The sequence below is a fragment of the Ochotona princeps genome, chromosome X (genome assembly GCF_030435755.1).
Source record: "Ochotona princeps isolate mOchPri1 chromosome X, mOchPri1.hap1, whole genome shotgun sequence".
Classification (NCBI taxonomy): Eukaryota; Metazoa; Chordata; class Mammalia; order Lagomorpha; family Ochotonidae; genus Ochotona; species Ochotona princeps.
In genome coordinates, this window is record NC_080865.1 from 79,675,082 (window position 1) to 79,700,293 (window position 25,212).

A 25,212-nucleotide genomic window follows, 5' to 3' on the forward strand; every position below is an offset into this window, starting at 1 on the left:
ATCAGCTAAAAGATTCACACTTAACTTACTCCATTTAACTTTAGCACCTTTCATTTTTGAATGATTAAACAGTTTTTTAAGGGGCCAGCAAGGGGCGACAGCGGGCCATGGGAGCCCGAGGATGTGGGCTTGGGTAGAGGGAGGGCTAGGGGTATAGCGCCTGTGGGGCATGTGGGAACCTGGGAGCTCACCCCTAGGCAGGTGGAGTGAACCCAGGGATTTCCCCATATACTTGGTCCTGGGTGAGGAGAGGAGAGGGGCGATTCCCAGGTTGGCATGCTGCCCTGGTGTGCTGTTGACCAGGCCTGGAGAACTTCAATGGGCCTGGATTTTGAGTGTGTGAAGGGGTAAGAAACCAGGTCAGGACATGTGAAAGGAGCTTGGGAATCTGGTGGGCAGGCAGAGCTCCAGATTAGCATGCCACCCACGGGGCTTCGAAAGGCTGGGCTAGAGAACCCATGCACTACTGGGTACAAGGATTGTGGATTAATCAGGAAAAGGGGCAAGGAGATGGGGGTAGGAGGACTGCATGGGAGTGTGTTGTAGGTGAGGAATGACTCCAAAGGGACTCCCAACGACAAAGCCACTGTACTTGCAGGTAAGCGAGGGGCCTGAGACCTGGTGGTTTGGAGGGGAAAGGCCAAGACCTTTCTGGGTCAGACTGATATACACCAGCCCACATGGGAGTCCTGAGCTGGACTCGTTAGCATGGAACAGTGCTGACCATCACTTGCCAGCCCACATAAAAGCTAGGGTTGAGGGCCAGTCTTGCAGGGATACAGCACAGTGAGTGTCAGAATAGGGGGCAGGTAATGTCAGACTGGGTCATGACACTAACCAGCACGCAAGAGAACCAGATCTGGGGGTAGATTCTGTGGGGGATATATATGCGGGACTAGCGCCATAGAATTACAAGCCCCACTGGATAGCTTAAGAGCTGGGGTGGTGGCGACGGGCTGAGCTAAGCATGACCATGGAACCCACCAACATGGGTACTGGGGCTGGAAACAGGCTGGGCGGGTCCAGGCTGCAGCACCCACATGTGCATCCTAAAACAGGCTGTGAGGTGGGCTGAGTCACAACATTCACCAACTCATACAAGGCCAAGATGGAGGGACCAGCTATGCCGGACAAGGGCCCAGCATCCACTGGTGTGCATGAGATCTGGGTCTGGGAGTGGGCTGGGTGGGGGATTTGGGAAATTCTCCTGGTGAGCCATATCTCCTGCTAACGAACACATGGTCCAGGCCTGGGTGTTGAGCAGGCAGGGGGAGGTAGCTCCATCCATTGGCAAGTGTATGGCGTGTTTCTGGAAGGGAGCACACTGGGCAAGACTGAGCAAACCTTAGCCCACTGGCAAGTACAGGAGCCAGGCTGGAGTGTGAGTTATGCTGGGCTAGGCAACCACATCTACAGGTTTGTATGAGCCAGGGATGGGAGCAGAATGAACAGGGCCAGGTTCCAGCACCTGCCAGTGAGAGTTGGGGCTGGGGACCAGCAAAGTCAGGCCAGGCTGTAGCATCTGAAGGAAAAGGCCAAGACAAGTGAAGGGCTATGCCAAGCTGGGTCAGAACAACCACTGGCACAATGAGTTCTGCGACTGGGAACAGGCCTAGTTTAGGAGCTAAGGGAAAGCACTGGCTGGATGGCAGTTCCCACTGGTGAGTGTGAGGACCAGAACTGGGACTGTGATCTGGTCTGCACATGACTACAGTATCCACTGGCATGGATGTTGACTGGGTCTGGGGTGTGCCAGACTGGGCTAGACTGCAGCGCCCACTGGTGCTCACAAGAATGTATAGAATAGGATTAGTAGAAGGTGTAGGACAGGATGGGCTAGGTCTCTACCCCTGCTGAGCCATTCATGAGCTGTGTCTGGGTATGGACCAGATTTGGCTGGGCTGTAGCAACCAACAGTAACAACTGGAATGGGTGAAGGCCAGTCAGGAAAGGCCATTGTTCCTGTTAGAACAGGAGGTGGATTAAATGGGGCTAGGCTATGATCCCACTGGTATGCGCAAGATCTGGCACTGGGAGAGGTTCTAATGGAGGAGCTTGGGGAACTACTCTGTCCACAGTCCCTGCAGGGGAGCGCAAGAATCAAGATAGGGAGCAGCCCAGACCAGGCCTGGGTGTTGAGCAGGACAGGTTATAGTACCCACCGGCACAAATGTTGCTCAGGTCTGGGGTGAGTCAGGCTAGGCCAGTTCATATCAGATCTGAGAACCAGAATGGGGTGATGGACAAGCCAGGTCAGGTCCCAATACCAGCCAGTACATATTAGGGCCGGAACTGGGGGCTAGCTTGGCTGGGAGAGTCTGTAGCCCCCACCAGTGTGAGCTGGAACTAGCAGTGGGCTGGGTTGGGCCAGGCTACAGCACCCACTAGCAAATTCCTAGGTGATGCAGGCCATGCCAGACTGGGCCACAGCACCCAACCAGCATATGTGAGACCCAGGGAGGAAGGGGTGCAAACCAAGTAGCAGAGCTGTGGGGGGGGGCTTTCTTGCTGGGCCACTACTCCAACTGGTAAGCATGAAAACCAGGATGGGGCAGACCAGGCTGGGCAGGGATACAACACCTGTTGGCCTGCATGTGAGCTGGATTAGGAGCAAAGTCAAGCTGGGCTGACTATACCCACTGGTGCATGCATAAGCCAGAGTAGGTGCAGGTTAACAGGACTTTGCCACAGCATCAACTGGCAGCTGCTGGCAATGGGGACAAATTCAGTCACACTAAACTGCAGAACCATCTGGAGAATACAAGATACGGAAGTGGGAGTGGGCCCAGTAGGGAAACTGTGGGCACCTCCCTCTTGAATTGACATTCCCACTGGTCAGCATGAGAACCAGGACCTGGGGGGTGGGCATGGCTAGACAGAGTGGCACCCGCCTGCACAAGTGTGGGATGGTGGGAGTGGTTGGGTTGAACTAGGCTTCAGTACCCACTGACATATATGAGAGCTGAACAGCATGTGGGAGAGACTGGACCAGTTTGCTGTACATACTGGCAAGTACAGGAACCGGGGCAGGGGGTGGGCCTGGTGGGTGTTATTGGGAGTTGCTCCAACTAGACTGCAGCTCCCACTGGTTTGTGTGAGGGCTGAATGTGTGGTGGGCAGGATCAAGCTGGGTTGCAACACCCATTGGCTTGCAAAGAAGACAGGGCTGGAGACAGAACTGAACCAGCAATTGCAACCACCAGCATCTGCATAAGCTGACTGGGGTAACGGACTGTGCCAGACTCTGTATTGGCAAGCATACAAGAAAATCAGGTCACGGGTCACCTCAGAGGATGTTTCTTTGGGGATCTCCCTAACTGAATTGCTAGACTCAGAACCCACAACCATAGAGAGAACTGCAGGTTCCATGGTCTGACCGTGGAGTGAATGTCAGAGCTGGGCCTCCTCAGTGGCTTAGACAGCATATCCAGATGCACATGGAGGATATGACAGTACACTGGAGCCAGTCCACCTGGTACCATAACAGAGGACAGACGACAGAACAAATTGATCAACCACCCCAGCCAAGTGTTGGCAGTGAGTATCTGGAGAAACAGAGACTCTAAGGTGGACTGTGTTAATCAGTGGATTCTGGAAAGATTTCATTGTACTTGGAGTAGTGAGGGCGACAGCAATTCAGAACTGCTGAACTATCAAAACTACTTGAGCAGGTCCCATGTATCATACCCCACATCAGGGAACCCTAGGATGGCAACGGTCCCCACACCCCATCCCAGGGTGCAGAGGCATTTGGGAGGCTGGGTGTTGTTTCTCCCCTTAACTCCCCCATTTCCCCAGATAAAGAAAGGAAAGAAAAAGAGAACATAAAAATAATTATCTCACCCACTTTCCTCTAGCCCTTGACCTTTCCCACCATAATCACTTATGTAAAAATCATCAAAAATAAATTTTTTAAAGAACGTTTTTTAAAATGTTCATTTGTTTACTTTGAATTAGAGAAAGAGGAAGAACGAAAGAGAGGGAGGAAGAATGGAAGAGATGGAGAGATCAAGAGATTGAGATAAATATTCCATCTGCTGGTTTACTCTGCACATGCCTGCAACAGCCAGGGCTGGGCCAGGCTGAAGCCAGGAGGCAGGAGGTTCACCCAGGTCTTAGAAGTGGGTACAAGGGCCCAGGTACTTGGACAATCTTGTACGTCTTTCCCAGGCCATTAGCAGGGAGTTGGATCAACATGGTGCATCCTGAACAAGAATGGCACCCATATGGGATGCCAGTATTAAGGGCAGTGTCTTAATCTGCTATACCACAATTGCAATCTGAGACAGAGACATGGAGGGAGGGATGAAGGGAGGGAGGGGGAAACATCAAAGCATGTGATCCTTGACAAATTGACTAATAAATATTTCAGTGACCAGCAATTAACAAATTAATTTTTATATTCCTGTGTCAAAAATGAAAGCAGCTTTAAATCAGTAAAAGTTAACTTCAAATGAACAAGATAAGTAAATGTATATAGAACAAGGCAAACCTTTGGACCCATCAATCTAATTCATGGTCTTCATGTTCTGACAACTTCTCTTCCAAAGATACTGGTCCTTTGGCATGGCCTTCACTTTCAGTCTTAGCTGTTAATGACTGACATTAGAAACTCTGTTGGAACTCAACACATTTCAAGATTGGGACAATTACCAAACAACCAGCCCTGCCCTTGAACTAAAAGAAATTATGCAACACCAAGAAAACATTAATGTGCATTACTTTTGCCACAGATTACCATGGGAAGTTAAGGCTATAAAAAGATACGAGTGTTTGACTACAAGAACGGATTCAGGGCCCGGCAGCGTGGCCTAGCGGCTAAAGTCCTCACCTTGAAAGCCCCGGGATCCCATATGGGCGCCGGTTCTAATCCCGGCAGCTCCACTTCCCATCCAGCTCCCTGCTTGTGGCCTGGGAAAGCAGTCGAGGACGGCCCAATGCATTGGGACACTGCACCCGCGTGGGAGACCCAGAAGAGGTTCCTGGTTCCCGGCTTTGGATCGGTGTGCATCGGCCCGTTGGGCTCACTTGGGGAGTGAATCATTGGACGGAAGATCTTCCTCTCTGTCTCTCCTCCTCTCTATATATCTGACTTTGTAATAAAATAATAAAGAAAAAAGAACGGATTCAAACCACACAGCACTGGCTCGATGCATTTCAAAGGGTTTCCCTAAGGTTACCACAGCAACCCTTGCAATCAGATTTTTGTGGAAGCTACAGAGGTTTTAAGTCAATTCTTTGTATGATATTACATCCTAAAGCACAATACATCCAAGTTTATTTAAATATTATAAATATACTCAATTACCTACCAATTAATGTTCTCATAAACTTCTAGGTAAAATAGATGTTTTACAAAAACACATGTTGCTCTGTTTTTGCAGTTCTTGGGTGTACTCGAACATCATGTCCCATCTCTACTCATTCAGTTCATGTGCTCCAGTTTGTAAGAGCCCAGAGTAGTGGAACACTGAACGGAGATTCTATTTGTTCAGATTAGTGTAGTACCCAGAATATTATAGACACTCATTAAATATTTGTTGAGTGAATTGGCAAAGTGGCTTCAAGGACTAGTTTTCAAAAACAAGAACATTTCAGAAAAAAAATCTTGTAAGATAACTACTGGCAATCTCACATGAATAAAAGGACAAAACGACAACGAGGAGACACAAATTGTTGTTTACAAGTATAAGAGAGATTTTCAAAAGCAGTATTTTTCATAATTTTTGTTTGTTTGAAACAAAAGGCCACCAAGGCGTTTGACATGGGTAATTCTATGGGGAGGGTGCACTGGAATGATTAAAAATGTAATTCACGCAGTGGATACCAAGGAGAGTTTTCGATTGACTCTTCAGGTCTCCATTTTTTTAATATTAATAACTTCAACTTTACAAAGGAAAATAAAGAATTATAATGTCCACCTATATTCCCAAGTATTCTGACGTAACCACACCTAGTGTTGCACCTACTGTTCTGACTTGTTCTAGAAATTCCTCCTGCTTTTAATACAAATTTCTATACATACTGGAAGTTCAAGAAATGTTTAGCAACTACAAACAAGTTCTCAGCTGCATCTCCCCTGCTTCCACCCCTCAAAAAGACTCTTTCATCCAAAAGAAACATAACTCGGTTTACATAAACACTGGAAAACAAAACTAAATACTCTTAACAGTATTATGCAAAATAACACTGAGAGAACTGGATCTTAGCTCATTTCAATTATGTGAACCTGCTCTGTTTTTCCATGATATGAGGACCCTACAGCCAGTCCTCTCTATTCAGAGTGGCTGCATGAATAAATCAGCATGTATTTACATAGTAGCCATTTACAGGGTAACCATTATATGCAAGGCATTGGGAAAGATAAAGTAATTTATTTACCTCCCTAATCTCTACCACCCACAGTAAATACTTACTATATCCAAGTCTCTGATTAAAACACTTTACCCAAAAAAAAAAAAAAAAAAAAACACTTTACCATAAGATGTATAATCCCTTATCTGAAAACCTTGGTGCCAGATGTATTTCTGAATTCAGAAATGTCCAGATTTTTGGACAGGCAATAATCTGCATATACTAAACATGATGTAACACCCCATTAGGATCTGGACACTACCCCATAAACATTGTTACTAATTCTAAGGAAAAGCAAATAAAGATTAACTTTATGCAGATGAATCCTTATGTCAGTTCAAGTTAGGCTTTGCCATTACTTGAGTGTTGTTGGCACATAACTTACAAAATTATTATTACTTTTCAGATCTTTAGAAATTTAAAAATTAAAAGCCAACTATGGTCTTACCTAATTTATTTCATCTTCAGATGTACCCTAAGAAATGATTTCTATTATCTCTATCTTTCAAAGATGACTGAGGTATGGAGAAGTTAACTAAATCACCCAGTGTCCTCTAGCTACTGTCGCCCAGTCAGATTTGAAACCCAGACAAACGGCTCAAGGGAATGTCCTCTGAGCAGTTACACAATACAGCTTCCCTTCAGAGATTGCTTCAGAACATCAGGCAAACATATGAAAAGTAAAATAATACTGAAGTAGGTAAGGAGGCAGTGAGGAACTGAGGCTTGCCAGCGCTGCTCCCAGACACAGCTTCCCACAGCACGACTCTCCCACCACTACCACTGCAAGCTCCCACCCCTTTCCATGAACACATAGCTGCCAGAGTGTCACCAGTTAGAAATGTCCAAAACAGCTTTAGGCTCAGCACTTCCACTCCCATAATACACATGAATACCATCACTTAGGAAGCCATAACACTTCTGAGATCTCACCACGTGCACTGCAGTCACAAAGACACCGAAGGCAATGATAGTTTAAGTTACACCTGTTCTGCCTTTATTTGATTATTCAATTAGGCCCTGCCTTAGGCACCAGCTCCTATCCTATAAAAACATGACCCAAAGCTTTGTTAATTGCATCATCCTTTCATGAGGTTGCCCACAGACCCTCCTGAGTGTATATTTTACCTTTGCCTTTTCAACAGACCTATCTCTCCTCCTTTTTATCTTTATCTCTTCCTCAAAGAGACAAAAAAAAAAAAAAAAAAAAAAAACCAAAAACCCTAGAATAAGTTTTGCCGAGGGCTTCCAACACAACAGTACTAAACGATCTAGGTAGCCCAATAAGAGAAACAACACAAGACAACATTTTTTCATTCCTTAATAACTATTTATAGAGTGCATACCAAGTGCCAGGTGTTCAGGATACAGTGATGCCCAAACCAGTCAAGGTCCAGGTCACCTTCACGGAGCCAAAAGGCAGTGTGCTGATAGCCAGGCATCAAATAAACATAATTATTACACAATAAGTTTTCACCTTAACAGCAAAAGGAGACCAGACTTAATAGGAGATGGCATGTAACAGGATCTCAGATTTGAACTCTTCCGTGACTAGTGCATAGAGATTCAAAATAACAGAAAGGGAAGAGTTTTGTTTTTGTTTTGTTTTGTTTTGTTTTAATGCATGGCACCCATTCTCAAAGCAGCTATTGTGGACCTGCGCGATGACTGGAATAATGTTAAGCATGGAAGTTCCAAACCGGGAAGGTCACTTAAACCAGCAGAGATTTGAGGAAGAGAGTAATAAGGACATGAGGGGAAGTAGCCTGGGGTCGAACTGTGGAGGGATCCTTGAGTGCTCAGTTAAGGAGATGGAATTTGACCCTGAGAGAGCTGCTCAAAGTTATTTTGCAGGCTATTTCCTCACAATATTAGGGTTACCCCTATGGAATGTCAGTAACAATGTGCATTCTGGGTTGGGGCCAACTAGACCTTACAGCTAGATTACCTTCAAGCAAGGGCTCAGGGCAATAAAATTCCTTTAAGACTCAAGAAACACAGCAACCCTAATCTCTCAAATAATAAATAAATATTCATTAAATATTTATTAAATAAATAAATAGAATTTGAAAATGTTAAAGAGGTATATCAGTTAAAGGGCAACAGCAAACCCTTCTTAAAACCCTGAGAGCCGGGCCCGGCGGTGTGGCCTAGTGGCTAAGGTCCTCACCTTGAACGCCCTGGGATCCCACATAAGTGCCGGTTCTAGTCCTGGCAGTTCCACTTCCCATCCAGCTCCCTGCTTGTGCCCTGAGAAGACAGTCGAGGACGGCCCAATGCTTTGGGACCCTGCGCCCGCGTGGGAGACCCGGAGGAGGTTCCTGGTTGCCGGGCTTTGCATCGGTGCAGCACCGGCCGTTGCGGCTCACTTGGGGAGTGAATCATCGGATGGAAGATCTTCTCTGTCTCTCCTCCTCTCTGTATATCTGACTTTTTGTAAAAAAATAAATAAATCTTTAAAAAAAATAAAAAAATAAAAACCCTGAGAGCCATTTGTGAAGCTTCCAAAATCCAAATTGTTTCTCTATACACATATGAAATATCCAATCTTCCAAAAGAAACATATTTCTAAAAGAAAATAAAACTCTTTTGGAAATCAATTCTTACACTGAACAACTTTCTGATTTTACTAAAATTGGTCACTACTTACATTGCAGCACAAGTAACAATATAACAGTGAAAATGCTTTCTTTTTTATTATTTATTTATTTATTTATTTATTATTTTTACTTTTTATATGAGGAAGAGAGAAAAAGAAAGTGCCCTTGTTAAAATACCCACAATGGGGTCTGGCGTGGTAGGCTGGTGACTGGAGTCCTCCTCTTGTGTGTGCCAGGATCCCATATGGGCACGAGTTCTAATCCTGACCGCCCCACTTCCCATCCAGCTCCCTGCTTGTGGCCTGGGAAAGCAGTCCAGGACAGCCCAAAACTCTGGGACTCCGTACTTGCAAGGGAGACCCAGAGGAGGCTCTGGGCTCCTGGTTTCGGATTGGCTCCAGCTGTTCTGGTCACTTGGGGAGTGATTCATTGAATGGAAGATCTTCCCCTCTGTTTCTCCTTCTCTCTGGATATCTGCCTTTCCAATAAAAATAAATAAATCTTTTTTAAAATATATTTTTAGTTTGAATTCTGAATTATGTGGTACAATTTTGTATAGGCTGCGATTCCCCCCCAAACTCCCATCCCCCGACAAATTTTCCCCATTTTACTAGAAGAGTGTAGTCCTTCATAAGGAATCATAATTCTATTAGTCTCTTATTTTTTAAACCTTAAAAAAAATATACCCACAGTGGCTGGGACTGGGCTAGGTTGAAGCTAGGAGCCAGGAATCCAGTCTGGGTCTCCCATGTCGTGGCAGGAATCCAATCATTGGAATCATTACTGCTGCCTCCCAGTCTTCCTGCAGAAGGAAGCTGGAGTCAGACGGCAGAGCAGATGATTAAACCTGGGTACTTGGATGCGAGCCTCGGAGGTCCTAACTGATGGCCCACTAAATGTTTTCTAACATACTCACCTCAGAGTTCACATTCTCCCCTCCACTTACCCAAGCAGAATAGAAGAACTGAGGCTTATTTAGCATATTTAACAAAGGAGGGTTTTTTCCCATTTTCAGAAATTAATGCAAATCATTTTTAATTTCCAGTACCTCAATAGCTTTTAACCCAAAGATTTTTCCATAGAAGACTCCTCAATGGCTTCCCACTGTTCTGAAAATCAAAGTCTAAATACTCCCTGGGGACCTCCAGGACCTACCTATCCATTAAATGAATATCTAGACTCTCTAACAGCTCCTTTAACTACCACCCCCACCCAGCTCCCTAGAATCTGGCCTTGCTGACTTTCTGTCATTCAAAAACCCTACTTCAAGGCCTTAGTCCTCTGCGGAATGTTCTCCCAGATCTTAAACTAGGCCATTTCTCTCTTCACGTTCAGGTGCTCTACTCAAATATCACCTTCTCAGGGATGATGCATTAATCAGAGTTCTCCAGAGAGATAGAACCAAAAGGTATGTGCACAGATTCGAGAGAAGTGGCTTAGGGGAATTGGCTCACACAATTAGGGCAGGTGAGAAGTCCCATAGAAACTGGTCTACAAACTGTTGTCCCTGACATTCTAGGAAGAAGGGCTCAAAACCAAACCCCTCAAATTCAGCTGACTATGTAACTCAGTGTGAGGCCAAAAGCCTCCAAGCCTAAAGGGCTGCCGGTAAATGTCAAAGGGTTCAAAGGCCAGGGAGCCTAATGTGCTGATGCCTGAGGCAACAGAAAAAGACCACTTCTGGAATGGAAGAAGACACTAGTTTGCCTTCTGTGTCTGCTCTCTCAGGGCTTGGGTGATTGCATGATGCCAGGTGGATCTTCCCTGCCTGGTCCTTGCAGATTCACACTCTGTCTCTAGAAATATCCTCACAGACATACCCAAAATAATGGCTTAACCATGTTTCTAGGTAGTCCTTAATCCAGTGAAGGGCTGTAAAAATTAACCACCACAGAGGCCTTTCATGGCCATACTTCTTGCTAAAGCAGGCCTTTCCCAGCTCTTCACATTTCCACACTTTTCTTCATCATTCGTACTGTAATCTGTAAGAACATGTCTCGTTCACTTGTTCACTGTCTACATCATCTGGTACAATACAAATACTGGGGTACTCCGTAAGAGAAAGGACCATGGCTTGTAATACTTATTGCTTTGCCTAATACAAAGCCTTGACACACAGAAGGCACACAATAGATATGGTAACATGCTTTACTAAATTAAAAAATAAATCTTAAAAACTTGATTGCTAAACAATAACGTAAAAAAGTCACTTTTTAAATTTTAATTTGCCTTATCTTGAGCTGTTCATTCTGAAGCATAATGATTCTTATCAAATTAGTGTATTATTTCATAGCAATAAAAAACAGATTAGCTTTGACCAATGGATTGAAGAACAATATTCTGAAGTTTTAACAGATTGCTAAACATCAGTGAAAATCAAACAATACAAAAACTGGTTTCATTTTTTTATCTCATAAGCTACACTACCGAAATGCAAATTACATGAAGAAACACAATTGATAATTCTTTAAAAATGAGAAAGAATATACTCCAAAAGCAAATCACAGTGGTATTTAGTAACACTGAAAGTATCCAGTCTAATTACTCTAGGTGGATCAGGTGAGCTATCAAAATTCATATTGAGTCCTATTGAAGATTCAGAGTTAACTGCTTAAGGCAGTGGTTTAAGCTACACCCCATGTTGGAGTGCCAGTTTGAGTCTAGCTACTCCCTTTCCAATCCAGCTGCCTGTGCCTGGGCAAGCAGAAAAGGATGGGCCAAGTACCTGGATATCTGCACCCATGCGAAAGCCCAGGATCGAATTTCTGGCTCCTGGTTTTAGCATGACACAGTCCTTGCTATTGCAGCCACTTGGGGCAGTGAACCTCTGGATGCAATATCTGTGGCTTTCAAATAAAGATCTAAATCTTAAAAAAAAAAATTCTCATGGCTAATTCACATCCACATCCACCTCCTTCTCCTCCCAAAAAATTTCCCTATACAATTGCATTCCTATTAGTGAAAATCTTAGGTTAGAATTACAACCAATAATCATAAAATGGAAAAAAAAAGGAGCAAAATAATAGTAAATCCCTTTCCTTAAAAGTTTCAAGCTTTATGTCTTTCAAGAATGGATTTGCAAGAAAATTGCAGATCTAGGGCCACAAGCACTCGGGGACCACAATCAGAAGCCATTTGGGGAATGAACCAGTGGATGGAAGATCTCATTGTCTCAGATTCATATGCTCCCTCTTTCCCCGTCCCATCCCCTCTCTTTCCTTCTTCTTGTCACTCTACCTTTCCAACAGATAAATGTTTCTAAAAACCAGAAAATTTCAGATTTAGAAAGGTGGGCTTATTGGGATAAACAGCCTTCTACTAGATCCTACTTTTTAAACAGAGCTAAAGCGAACTCAGGAATTTACCAAATGCATGAGGAAACAACAAACCACCTATAATGTACCTAACAAAATTGGAATAGCCTTCACTGCTCTTGCAAAAACGACTTCCTTTATAACATCACCTACACCCTATACAGTTACTTCATACTTTTTAAAATATGCACTAATAAAACGAAATAATTACAAATGCTGGGCACCTGGGGCTCTTATTTATCTATTTTTAAAACACAAACACAAGTTGATGCTGCAGCACAAACTACTTGCCTTGTCACCCTGCCAAAAGGTGTGCTACCAGGGAGTGAAGCTTAGCCACGACCTTCCTCCACAACTTGGTCTGGACTGAGAGTGCTGTCAATTAATGAAGACTGTGGCATTGCAAACACCTGACCACACACGCAGGACAAACAAATCTATCACTAGTAAGTGCACGGATATTACTAAGAACTTGCAGTTAGGGGAGCTGATGTTTTTAGATGTAACATTTTCTCAGTTTTAAAAGTGTTGCACTAGGTACAAGCTATCTCCAAAAACACATCTGCACACGTCAGCGCGCTCCCGCTCACTGATATCCTGCCTCCACTTTCAGCTCCCCATTCAATTTTCTTCACACACTAATTACAAGGTTGAAAGAAACAGATGAACCTGTTTGAGAACTAACGCGGGAACTGCAACTGAGACCAAGCAATATCGAGAAGAGGAGCATTTGAAAAATGCTGCTTTCTCACGGGTTTACACGGAGGGTCCGAAACTGTGGCTTCTTTAAAAAATGGGGGCGGGGGTGGGGCAGGTGCCCGCACACCAGAGGCAGTTTAAAAATCCCAGAGTCTCTCAGTTCCCACCCACTATGCTTAGGCTAACCCAAGCGCCTTTATTCCAAACCATGTATTTTCGACTTCACTGAAACAAGAAACATCCTGGTTTACATTTGGAGAGGCTCAGTAGGGCATCGTGAATCGCACCAAACACCCTCCTCCCCAGCCATTGCTGGCAGTCTCTCAGGCCTGCTCAGCAGCCACGAAGAATTTTAGGACCATGTCCATGGATTACATACAAACATGCATACACACTGTTTAAGTGGCTGTGGGTCATGGACTAAGTTATTGAGACCTAGAAAGAAACTGGAAAGTTACTTGGCAGAATTGCCTGGAGCATATCTAACGAAGGGATGATTCCATCACTTTCAGTAAAGCGTGGCCTCAGACAAAAATCAACCATCAACTGTAATTAGACCCAAAAGTCAACCCAAGCTGAGCGGAAGATGTTCGGAGCTCAAATGAAAGCTTCGTGGAAAAGGGGGAGTATGCCTGCCACTTGGTAACCAGCAGAGGAGCCTCTCAAGTTAGAATGTTGGCGAGGGAGGGAGGGATTAGCAGGCACAAAGCAGAAACTGTTAGAGGACAAGAGACAAGTGGCGCTGAGCCGGCAAAGGGACCCCGGAGCGGAGCGTCAGCGGTGGCGACAGCAAAGTCCGCAGAAGAGTATCCCAGCGGATGACAAAGAAAGTGACCGAAACTGGGTTTCCCGGAGCCTAGAACACCTCCTGTTCCACCGTGGACAGAAGGACCAGGAGCTAGGGATGCCAAGGTGTGAGGACCAGGGTGCGCACCGGCACACGGTAGAAACGGAGAGTGGGGGAGGCGGGCTTAGGGTGACTGCCCCACGGTCCCTGCTCCCAGAGCACAACAAACTCCCGCCTCGTCCCGCGGGTCGCCCAGGCGGTGAATTTGCGGGTGGTGAACCCGCCAATGTCTCCCACTCCCACGGTGACTTCCAGACCCTGCCTCACCTCGCTTGCCACTTTCCGGCGTCCCACCGCTTGTCCGCCCTCAGCTGCGCTCCGCTCCGAGGGCCGAGTGGCGCGGCGCAGCGCAGCCCGGGGCTGCCTCCTGCCGCGAAGCACCAGCACCCGCACGCTCCGCAACTCTTGCCCGCTCCCTGGCTCGCCCTGACCACTTGGTCCTGCCCTCGCGCCTGGCCACAGTCCACAGCAAGGAGTCCTAACCCAAACGCCGGTCTCCGGGTGTGTGCGTGCGCGCGAGATGGGTTTCCAAAAGTCGCCGCCGTGCCTGACTCCTCGGGAATCAGAGCTGAGCTGTCGCGGCGGCCCGCAGCGCCCGAGCCTCAGGCCTGACCTCAGCAGGGAGTGGGGGAGGATGCCAGAGGGGGGCGGGAGCCCAGCTGGGGAGGGAAGGGGGAGTGGTGGGAGGGAAGGGGGAAACATGGCGGCGAAGGGGGGGGTGGCCCGGCAGCGCCTGCGCGGGAGGCATGGGGAACTGGGGGATAGGACGGTGAGTGGGGGGTCAGAGACCAACTAACCCAGCCGCAGCCTCCGTGGAGCGGGACAGGGCCGGGCCTGCACGCGGGATGACTGCCAAGTAGCCCTCAAGCCTCAGGAACGAGCACTGTGGGCTGTGAGCAGCGAGCAGCGCACAGGGCTTTCTAGTGCCCAGGAGGCAGAAGTGAAAACTGTCAAGGAGCCAGTGGGAACAAATGGTGCGACCGCCCGGACTCGGCTGCTCTGGGAAGATCCACCCGTGCATCCTGCCCGCCTTGGCTCCGGCCTCCTCCTCCTCATGCCAGCAGGGGCCCGGGTTAAGAGTGTGCCACTTCCCCATCAGTGGGGCCCGCGTCTCCAAATCGGCTTGACCCATTGCCACAGAACTGTTCCTTATAGTGCGCTGGCTGTTTCATCTCTGGAACCCTCAACCCTCCCACCCAGGCCTCACTATGGAGGACTGGGTGTTAAGAAAGCAGCAGAGTAAATACTAAAACGAAATAGACACGAGACAGCTGAATGGTACCTTATAGCCATTTTAAGGTATATAGCAGCCGGTCCTGTATATAAACTAAAATTGAAATGTCAATGAGCTAATCATAGGTTGTGGTTAGGACTTGCTTTTTTTTTTTTTTTTTTTTTTAACATACTGGTTACTCAAAACCATGTCAATTCCATAATGTTGCAAATTGCTGTTGATGTTATATTGGGACTCTTAATTGACTGGGATGATATTCTACCAGCTCTAACTTCGGACCAGAAATGGTCTCCCCAAGAGACTGTTCAACCCATCTGGACAATAAGTAGCTGGACTCTATGCTTGGTATATGTTTGCAAGGAAAGAATCTTGATTGAATTTGAACTGTAATACTGCATCAAGGTGGAGGAATCCACCAGCGGGGAGGGGAGGGGGAGGGGTGGGGGGATTCCCAGAGCCTATGAAACTGTCACATAATGCAAAATAATTAATAAAAAAAAAAAAAAGAAAGCAGCAGAGGCCCAATGATGAGCAGAGCCTCTGAACATTTTACTGAGTGGCTGCAATGAACTAAATGCTAAACTCGCAATTTGCTTAGCTCTCACAGCTATTGCACCACAAATGACAAATGTTAAGCGAGTTGCCCGAGGTCACACAATGAATAAGGGGCAGAACGCATCCCAAAATCTCAAAAGATGTGTGTCTGTTGCTCAAGCACTTAACCACTATGCTATAGGTTGAGGCACCTTGTCTAACATACAGACTTTTATATCCCAATAAACCCATGGTGTCAAAGCTCTTATTACAAAGGCCAGGATATGCAAACTTTTGTTAATCACTATCTTGGGTGGAACTAAGAGTCTCTAGGGTTGATTTTCCTATGTTAATTAAACTTGAAGAAAGCCTAAAGGGAAGAGCAACCTAGCCAACCTGAACTAAAGGAGAGAGCAGGAGATAGCCTGAGGGTTAGGGGGACCTTCTTCTGTAATTTACCAAAAGAGCTAGACCTGAAGGAGAGGTAACATTGAGACTTGGTTGCTCCAAGATAAACCATCACACCAGGTGTTCTTGGCTCCTGATAAGTCTCTTGTCCTTTCAGCTTCTTCAATAAGCACTCAAATATAAAGTGATGTCTTTGCTAATAGCAGATACATAATATTAATAGTCTGAATAATAAGGATTTCCCTCAGGTTAACCAAGTTAACAGTGTGGTAAAAATATGAATGAGTAGCAAGATGTTTTCTTGACAGAGAAGAGGAATAGCACCCAACAAAACCAAAGGCAAATGTGAAGAACATCCCAGTAAAATGACAACAGAAGACTAAATCAATGAACAACGCATTGCTAAAATGACAGGACCAAAGTGCCACCCATACATATTAACCCTGAGTGTAAATGACTTAAGCTCAATCAAACGTCATAGATTAGTAGACTGGATTAAAAAACAAAACCCATCTATTTGTTGCCTACAGGAGATACATTTCACCAACAAAAATCAGTGGAAACTATATCTCAGGAATTTTGATTTTTTTTTGTTTTTGGTGGTTTCATCTCTTCAAACCAGTTTCTTCTGATTAAATTCTTCAATGACTCATAGATCATACAGTAGCATCATTTTCTTCAAGAACATTCTTGATTTTCTTTTTCATTTCTTCAGCGACACATTAGTCATTCAGTAGCATGTTATTTCACTTCATGGTATTGATAATTTCTTTTTTCTTCCTGTTGATTTTGTTTTGTGTCTTTTCATTTAAGGGCATGTATAGTAGCTGTGTAATGGAGACTGTCATATCTAGTAACATGTTATTTAACTTCATGGCATTTGTAAATTTCTATTTTTCCTCCTATTGTTGATTTTATACTGTGACTTTTCATTTAAGGGGATGTACAATAACTGTGAAATGGAGACTAACATATCCAGATGTGAGGATACAATGTAGTATGCATCTCTATTTCCAGACAAAGATGGACTCCCAATGAAACTGTTTACTATATCTTGACAATAGGATGCTCTACTCTCTGCCATTGTCCATGCCTGCAATGATGGACATATGACTGTGTATGAAGAACTATACTTTAGTAATGATATAGAGGAACTGGGTGGGGAGGAGGGAATTGGGGCTGGGATAAGGAAAATCCCAGGAGCCTATGAAAAAAAAAGATTTAAAAAAATATGAATGAGTGTATGTAACAGAGGTTTAAGGATTAAGAAGGAAATCAAAACAAAATACCACTGGTATAAAGAATACAAACCAGCTTTATGGCTATTATGTATTGAATTGTGTCTCCTCAAAATTTATGTGTTGAAAGTCGAACATCCAAGGACCTCAGGATGTAAATGTATTTATAGGTAATGACTTTAAAAAGAAAATCTTTCATTAATTTGAAAGATTTTTTTAATTTATTTATTTTATTATTCTATGATACAGTTCCATAGGCTCTGGGCTTTCCCTTACCCCGTCCCAAATCCCAACCCACCCCTGATTTCCCCTATAGCATTATAATAGTGCAGTCCTTCATAATCAGTCATAAGTCCATGACTCTGCTATTCAAGTGTATCCTGACGTTATAGATATGGACAATGGCAGAGAGTCCAGCATTCTGCCATTGAGAAGGAGAAAGTTCTTCCATCCACTGGTTCACTCCCCAAAAGGCTGATCCAAAGCCAGTACTCAGGAACTTCCTCCTGGTTCCCATGTGGGTGCAGGGGACCAAGGACCTGGGCCATCCTCCACTGCTTTCCCAGACCATAAACAGGGAGTTGGATCGAAAGTAGAATTGCCATAACATAAACCAGAGCTCATATGAGATGCTGGCATTGCAAGGCAAAGGATTAACTTGCTACGCCAGCCCCATAGATAGGCCTTTAAAAATGTGACTGTTAATTGAGGTCTTTAGGGTGGTCCCTAATCCATTATGACTGGTGTCCTTACTAGAAGAGATTACAACACAGACATGTGTGTACACAAAGACCATGTGAGGACACAGAAAGAAAGCAAGTTGAGGGAGGCCTCAGAAAAGAACCAAACCTGCTGGCCCCTTGATCTTAGCTGCCTAACAGCTAGAACTGTGAGAAAATACTTTTTTTCCCCCTTTTTTATGTGATCCGGCCCCCATGGCACCTTGTTCTAGCAGCTCTAGGGAAGAAATACAGTGGCAGAGTTCAACTGTCCATACAAGACCTCACTGCATCAGTTATTTTTAATTGCTTTGTGAAACTCTGTTCCAAATCTGGGGACCCACTAGAACTGCAGAAACTTAGGTCCAACCCCAAATCTGGGAACCCACAACCGCACACACTTTGCACAAGTTTTCATGCACCAGCAGCTCAGGTGTAGTGGATCTGATTACACTGTTCAGGAGTTCACCAAGCTGCAAGCAACATTTTAGCCAGGCTATGTTTTCATGTGGAGCACTGCTGAATCTTCTCCCATGTTCATTTAAGTTGCTGACCAAAGTCACTCCTTGTGGTGATAGGGTTGAGTTCCTTCATATATACAGGCTCTAGAAGCTGTCCTTTACAGATGGTTGACAACAGTTGTTGGCTGATTCATGGCCAGCAGGAAACTTTCTTCTCAGGAAAGGGCCAGGTCTACTTTTTGAGATCTTTCATCCAATTAAGTCAGGCTCATCCAGGACAACGTCCCTTTGAAAATTATTGATTTTTATTTGAAATGGAGACACAGAGAGAAGCAGATTTTTCATCTTCTAGTCCTCTCTCCAAAGGCATGCAGTTGTGAGGCTGAAGGCAGGAGCCAAGAATTCACTCTGGATCTCCCACATGAGTAGCAAGAATCCAAAGACTTGAGCCATCACCACTGCCTCCCAAGGTTTGCATTAGCAGGAAGCTGGAATCCGTAGCAGAGATACTACTCAGGTATTTCCAAAATGGGATTCAGGCATCCCAACTTACGGCTTAACTTCTGTGCCAAATGCCCATCCATTCCTTTTGATTAATTGAAAAAATCAACCGGCTATCTTAATTATACCGTGCAAAATTCAGTTTTGTCATATAATGGGATTTGATTATAGGACTGAAATCCCAAATGTTAATAATTCCCACAGAATTATTATTGGGAGGAAAATACTTAAAGTGTACCCAATAAGGCAAAAATCTTGGTGGCTTTTTTAGAATACTGGTTGTCATGCACTTAAAGATTTGTTTGGCAGTACCCATTTCATTATAAGCTTATAAAAATTTAGTACAATATCATACAGGCAAATGTAGACACAAACATACACAGTACAGACTGTAGAGCTGGTGGCTGAGGCATAGCCAACCTGAAAGAAAGCCTGCTGTGTGCCTAACATGAAGTGAAACTATTTCAATTACATAACTCCAATTAAAGAACAAATTGAAAAATATTAGGACACATTTTTTTTTGTCTCTGTGGGTAACTGACATTCCTTTGAAACATTCAACTAGTCTAGTATTGACTGGAACCACTAATTACAAGAATATCTCAAAATTAAGAGGGCTTTCAACAGTGTACACAGAAGGATCTTGTTTTAGGAGTTAGGAGCAAATCTGACTAAAGATGTGTAAGGCTTCTACCAGGAAAACTATAAAAATATTGTTTAGAGAAACAAAAGACATAAATGAATAGAGAATGATATTACATTCATATTGTACTATCATTATGAGGTAAGTTCCCCTCAAAGTGGTCTACAATTTCAATGTAATCCCAATAGGAACTTCAGGTGGTTCTTTTGTAAAAAAATAACATGCTTATTTTGTAATTCATATGGAAACCCAAATGACCCAGCTATCAAAAACAACTTTTTTTTTTTCAAAAGAACAAGTTGGAGTGATAAGAGAACTGGTATAAATTTTTACTAAAAAGATATGACTTGTAAATAATGTATACTTCAATATTTTAAAAGAATGCATTGTAATAGTCAATATAAAAAAGTGTAAATGAAACTTTCTACTTTAGAGATTATATACACACACACACACACACACACACATATATATACATATATAGAGAGAGAGTCACATTGTACTTCATAAGATACAGAATTATCATTTACCACCTAAAATATTTAGAGGCAACTCAGTGGAGAAAGGATCACCTCTTTCAGCAAACAGTGCAGATAAAACCAGATATACCTGGGAACTAAAATTTCTACCTTGGAGGCCAGCACTGTGGCATAGTGAGATAAGTCACCCACAACACCAGCAATCTATAGGAGTACCAGTTCACTCTGACCCAGCCTGCTGTTAATGTTCTAGAAAAAAAGGCAGCAGCAGAAGATAGCCTAATTGCCTGGGTCCCTGTATTCCATGTGGGAAATCCAGAAGTCCTTGGCTCCTGGCTTCAACCTGGCCCAAACCCAGCAGTTGAACCAATTTGGGGAGTGAAATATTAGAAACAAGATCTCTCTCTCTCTCCTTCTCTCCCTCCCTTCCTCCCTCCCTCCTTTTGAGTAGACAGAAATAAAGGAATTTTGTGAAAAATGAACTATGGGTTTCTAGAAGACAATTAGAAATAATATACCTAACTTGTCAGTCGTTTGCAAGCAGAATAACCTTGAAATCTCAATAAGCAAATAACTCAATTATAGGCAAGCAATTTGAATGAATCATACACAAAAACTATGACAAACATGAAAAAATGGTCAAAATCATTATAATTGGGAAAATATAAATACACAAGGTAGCACTGTAACATGTTACAATAGGTAACATTTAAAACAATATCATTTTCATTCTTTCTAATAACTAAGTAGTATTTCATGGAGTAGATATATCACAGTTTCTTTTATCCACTCCTTTTGATGGGCATCTGTGTTGTTTCCACGTCTTTGCTATTGTAGATTGTGCTGCTGTGAATATAGGATTATAGATCCAAAGGGACAAATACCACATGTTCTCTCTGATATAAGGCAACCTTAATGCAAACTGTAAGATCAATAGCTCTTTCAGTACTCTTTTTTTTGGCTACATCTCAGGGAGTTTATTTTTTGTTTTTATTTCTATTCAAATTTTTTTTCTTATTAATTTGTTCATTGACTCATAGGTCACAGAGTAGCATTATTTGTCTCAAGAAAGTTTTTTATTTTCTTTATCATGTCTTCAGTGACACATTGGTCTTTCAGTAGCAATTATTTAACTTCATGGTGTAAATTTTCCATTTTTCTTCCTATTATTGATTTTTAAAGATTTATTTTTGTTTGAAAGGCAGATTTACAGAGAGAAGGAAGGAGAAAGATCTTTCATCTGCTGATTTACTCTCTAAGAGGCCACAACGAATGAATCTGAAGCCTGGAATCAGGATATTCCTCCAGGTCTCCCACATAAGTATAGGGTCCCAAGGCTTTGGATCATCCTCCACTGCTTTCCCAGGCCACAAGCAGTGAGATGGATGGGAAGTGGGACAGCCAGGACACAAATCAGTACCCATATGGGATCCCAGGGCATGCAATGTGAGGATTTAGCCACTAGGTTACCATGCCCAGCCCATGGCTTTTCATTTAAGTGGATGTGTAGTAACTGTGTAATAGAGACTATCATATTCAGATATGAAGACACAATGCAACATGCATCTCTACTTTCAAATCAAAGATGGACTCCCAATGAATCTGCAAAACATATCTTGACAACTGGATGCTGGACTCTCTGCCATTGTCCATACCTACAATATCAGGATACACTTAAACAGCACAATGACAGACTTATGGGTGTTTATGTAGGATTATGCTATGGTAATTATATAGGGGAAATCAGTAAGGGAGAGGAGGCTTGGGGAGGGGTAAGGGAAATCCCAGAGCCTATGGAACTCTCATAAAAAATGAAATAAATAAATTTTAAAATATATTCAAAATAATTTTAAAAAAGAATAACCATACCAAGTTTTGGTAAAGAAATGAAACTCTCACACACTCTGACTGCAAGGAAAAATTCTGTTACAACCAACTTGGAAAATAAATTGATAGTTCCATAAAATATTAAACATGACCCCCCCATCCATTCCACTCTAAAATAAAGAACAAATCATTTGTGTGTGTGTGTATGAATAGTCATAGCCTCAAACTAACATGCTTAAATACAGACCCATCACCTCTCCTATTCCCCAAATTTGTGTCCTTCGTTCTGTTAAACTGTGGCATCATTTTCTCTGTCATCCAAGTCTGGAAAGATCATTTCTCCATTTATACAGCAACTACTTATTCTCACATAAAAGGCCAGTGCTAAGCTCTATGACACGAAGAGAAACAAAGAGAAAAAAAGATCTAATCTGAAAATTTTTGGTTAATCATTTTGGGAAGATATGACAAACTGCAAATAACCACTACATTGGCCTCATATATAAATTTTGTAGATATGGTACCAAAAAATGGGAATTTGGGGCTAGGCTGTGACACACTGTGTTAGTCTGCTACCTGCCATGCTGGCATCTTCTGTTTCAAATTCTAACTGCTCCATATCTGACCCAGCTCCCTGCTAATATGCCTACTGGGAAAGCAGTGGAAGATGGACCTGGTGGTTGGTCCCCTGGTGGTTGGTAGACCTGGGTGAAGCTCCTGGATCCTGGCTTCAATATAGCTCAGCCCAGGCTATTCTAGCCAGTTGGGAAGTGTACGAGCAGATGGAAGATTTCTCTCCTTCACTCCTTCCCCTTTTGTCTCCATCAGTATGCCTTTCAGATAAATAAATGAAAGTTAAAAAGAAATGGAAATTAATAGAAGTAAAGTTTGTCATCAATTCTAATATCATGAACCTGGTTAAACAAATGTGCATACAATAGAATACTCCACAATTTTTCCAAGAACATCTCTCAAAATGATATGTTTTTTATGTATTGCAAAGAAAACATGTTCAAAGAAAATAATGTGGTTTCTCTAATGGGAAATCTTCAGAGAAATGTTCATGCAAGGTCATATTTTAGCCATGTCCTTTGCAAATGCGACCATATGCTCTAAGGAAACAGAACTGGAACAGTTAATTTGAAGGTATTTATTTGCAGATGGTAGTTAAGGAAAACAAGCCTTTTTTGAAAAAAATTGATACGTACTTGTGAAACTCTAATTGCTCAATTTTGTTAGGGGAATGTAAAATTAGAAATGTAGCATAATAGCATTATATATTATATCTTTGATTTAAGAGGGATTATTTGAGTGAAGGCAGGAAAGACAGAAGTGAAAGAGGGAGGGAGGAACGGAGGAGAGAGAGACTCTTCTTTTCAGTGATTTACTCCCCATATGGCTACAGTCAGGTTTAGATCACACCATACCAAAGTCAGAAGCCAGAAATGCCATCCAGGTCTCCTATGCGGGGAGCAGGGACTTAAATATTTGCAACATCATCCTGTACTTTTCTAGGGTCAGAGTACACCCAGGACTCAAACCAGTGTTACAACACGTGACGCAAGCAACAGCTAACTGCTGCCACAACATTCTTCTTCACTATTCCATACTGGCAAGTGAGATGATAACTGTAGTGTAATTTTGGCAAGTCCTTTATCTTCAATGTTTCTTTTCTAAAGCATAAACTTGGATAACACTCATTACCGAACATCTCAGAGAGATTGTGATGATTTATGAATCAATGTTACCAACTTACTTCCAGATTAAATGTACTATCAAATTGCAAAGTAGGCCTGATAGGATTTGACTTCTCTATTCTTGATGATAGTGAATGTAAATATAGAATCTGTGACTATAAAGAGGCTCAGCTTTTATTTCTTTGCTGTAACATCCTTCTGATGTAATAGTACATTTCATCCTTACAGATTTGCCCACAAAGTTCAACATCTCTCATCATGAGGTGGAAACTGAACATCTAATCAATTCCTTTTCCAATCTCCCATCTTCAACAAAGTCCCCATAGCATGCACAGATGTAACTGATTTGATTCAAACTGTAACTATCTCTGTAAATGATTCCATTCAAAAGCCACACTCTGTCACCAGAAATAATGGCTCCTAACGCTCCCTAACAACCATAGCAAATTTTAGCCCGTATTTGCTTACATAGACAAAATAAACAAGTCTGAGACAGAACTGGCCAAAAGAAACACAATGTGAACCACAAACATTAGCCAAAGATAATTTAAATTCTCTAGTAGCCACACCCTAAAAAGAAAAAAGAAAGAAGTGAAATTACAGTAATTAAACAAATCTATTTAACCTAAAAAATTCAAAATATTTACAACATGCAATCATTACCTAAATAGATTTTTTCTACAAATAGATATTTTACACTCCTTTTTTGTACTAAGCCATTGAAATATGGTATGTGCTTTCCATTTATAAAACATCTCAGTTTGAAGTAGCCACTTTCAAGTACTTCATTTTCATATGTATTGGATGGTATAGGTCTACAGTTCTTGTTTACTGATCTGAGGTAATATGGGACACACACACACAAAGAAATTGTCTCTAGCAGCGCTTTCCTCACACAAATCAGTATGAACTCAGGAAATTACATGGAAAATGTTTTACTGTCCAAATGTTACAGGGTTTTTAAGCACCACTAAATCATAATGGAACGATACAATAATACATTTCTACAGAGAAATACGTAAGTTGGAAAGGACTTAGATTGTATGTGAAGGGCCAATTATTACATTTCTGACCCACTAGAAGAGTAGCAGGAGTTGCTACCTTTTAGAACAGAAGTTATTTTTAAAGTAAAAGCATGCTTTTTTGCATAAATTCATGGAGATTTGGAATCATAATATTTGAAGAAAAAATACATTAACTTTGAATATATAAATGCAAATTTGACTGCCAAAGAGTTGCCAGAAACTTTTCATAGCCCAGCTATATTAATCAGAAAGATCATCAGCCAAGTAAGCCATCCAAGTCTTTTCCCATGCTGCTTCCTCTAAGGACGCTGTTCTCCAACCCTTGTCTCCTTAGACAACTGCTATCCTCCATGGCAGCTTAAGGTTTTTCCACAGAAGACCTTCCATGACACACTGGACTAGCATGAATATTTCTGCCACATTCCTAAAGTACCCTTTGTTTCTCAAAGCATAGTGCTTTCCCATGAATGTAAAACATTGTTTTTGTCTCCTTGTTAGCATGTAAGCTCCATGAAGAGACATATTAGGACTGTTTTGTTTGTTACTAAATTCTAGTGTCTCAAATAGAGCCTGACACATTGGGAGTGCACAAAGATTACTGATTTAATTTGTCAGTTCAAGTCACTAATTAC

The 25,212-nt window shown here is 42.8% G+C and overlaps 1 protein-coding gene across 3 annotated transcripts in view; it reads right to left on the bottom strand.

Annotated features, from left to right (window-relative positions):
* Positions 1 to 14,408, bottom strand: part of KLHL13 (kelch like family member 13) — a 170,465-nt gene extending 156,057 nt beyond the window's left edge. For 2 of the 3 annotated variants that reach the window (XM_058658639.1, XM_058658638.1), the window contains exon 1: positions 14,082 to 14,217. The gene's annotated coding sequence lies outside the window, so the exon portion shown is untranslated. Of the gene's footprint in view, positions 1 to 14,081 lie in introns of all 3 variants that reach the window. The other variant, XM_058658642.1, reaches the window with a different exon arrangement.
* Between the last annotated feature and the right edge of the window lie 10,804 nt (positions 14,409 to 25,212).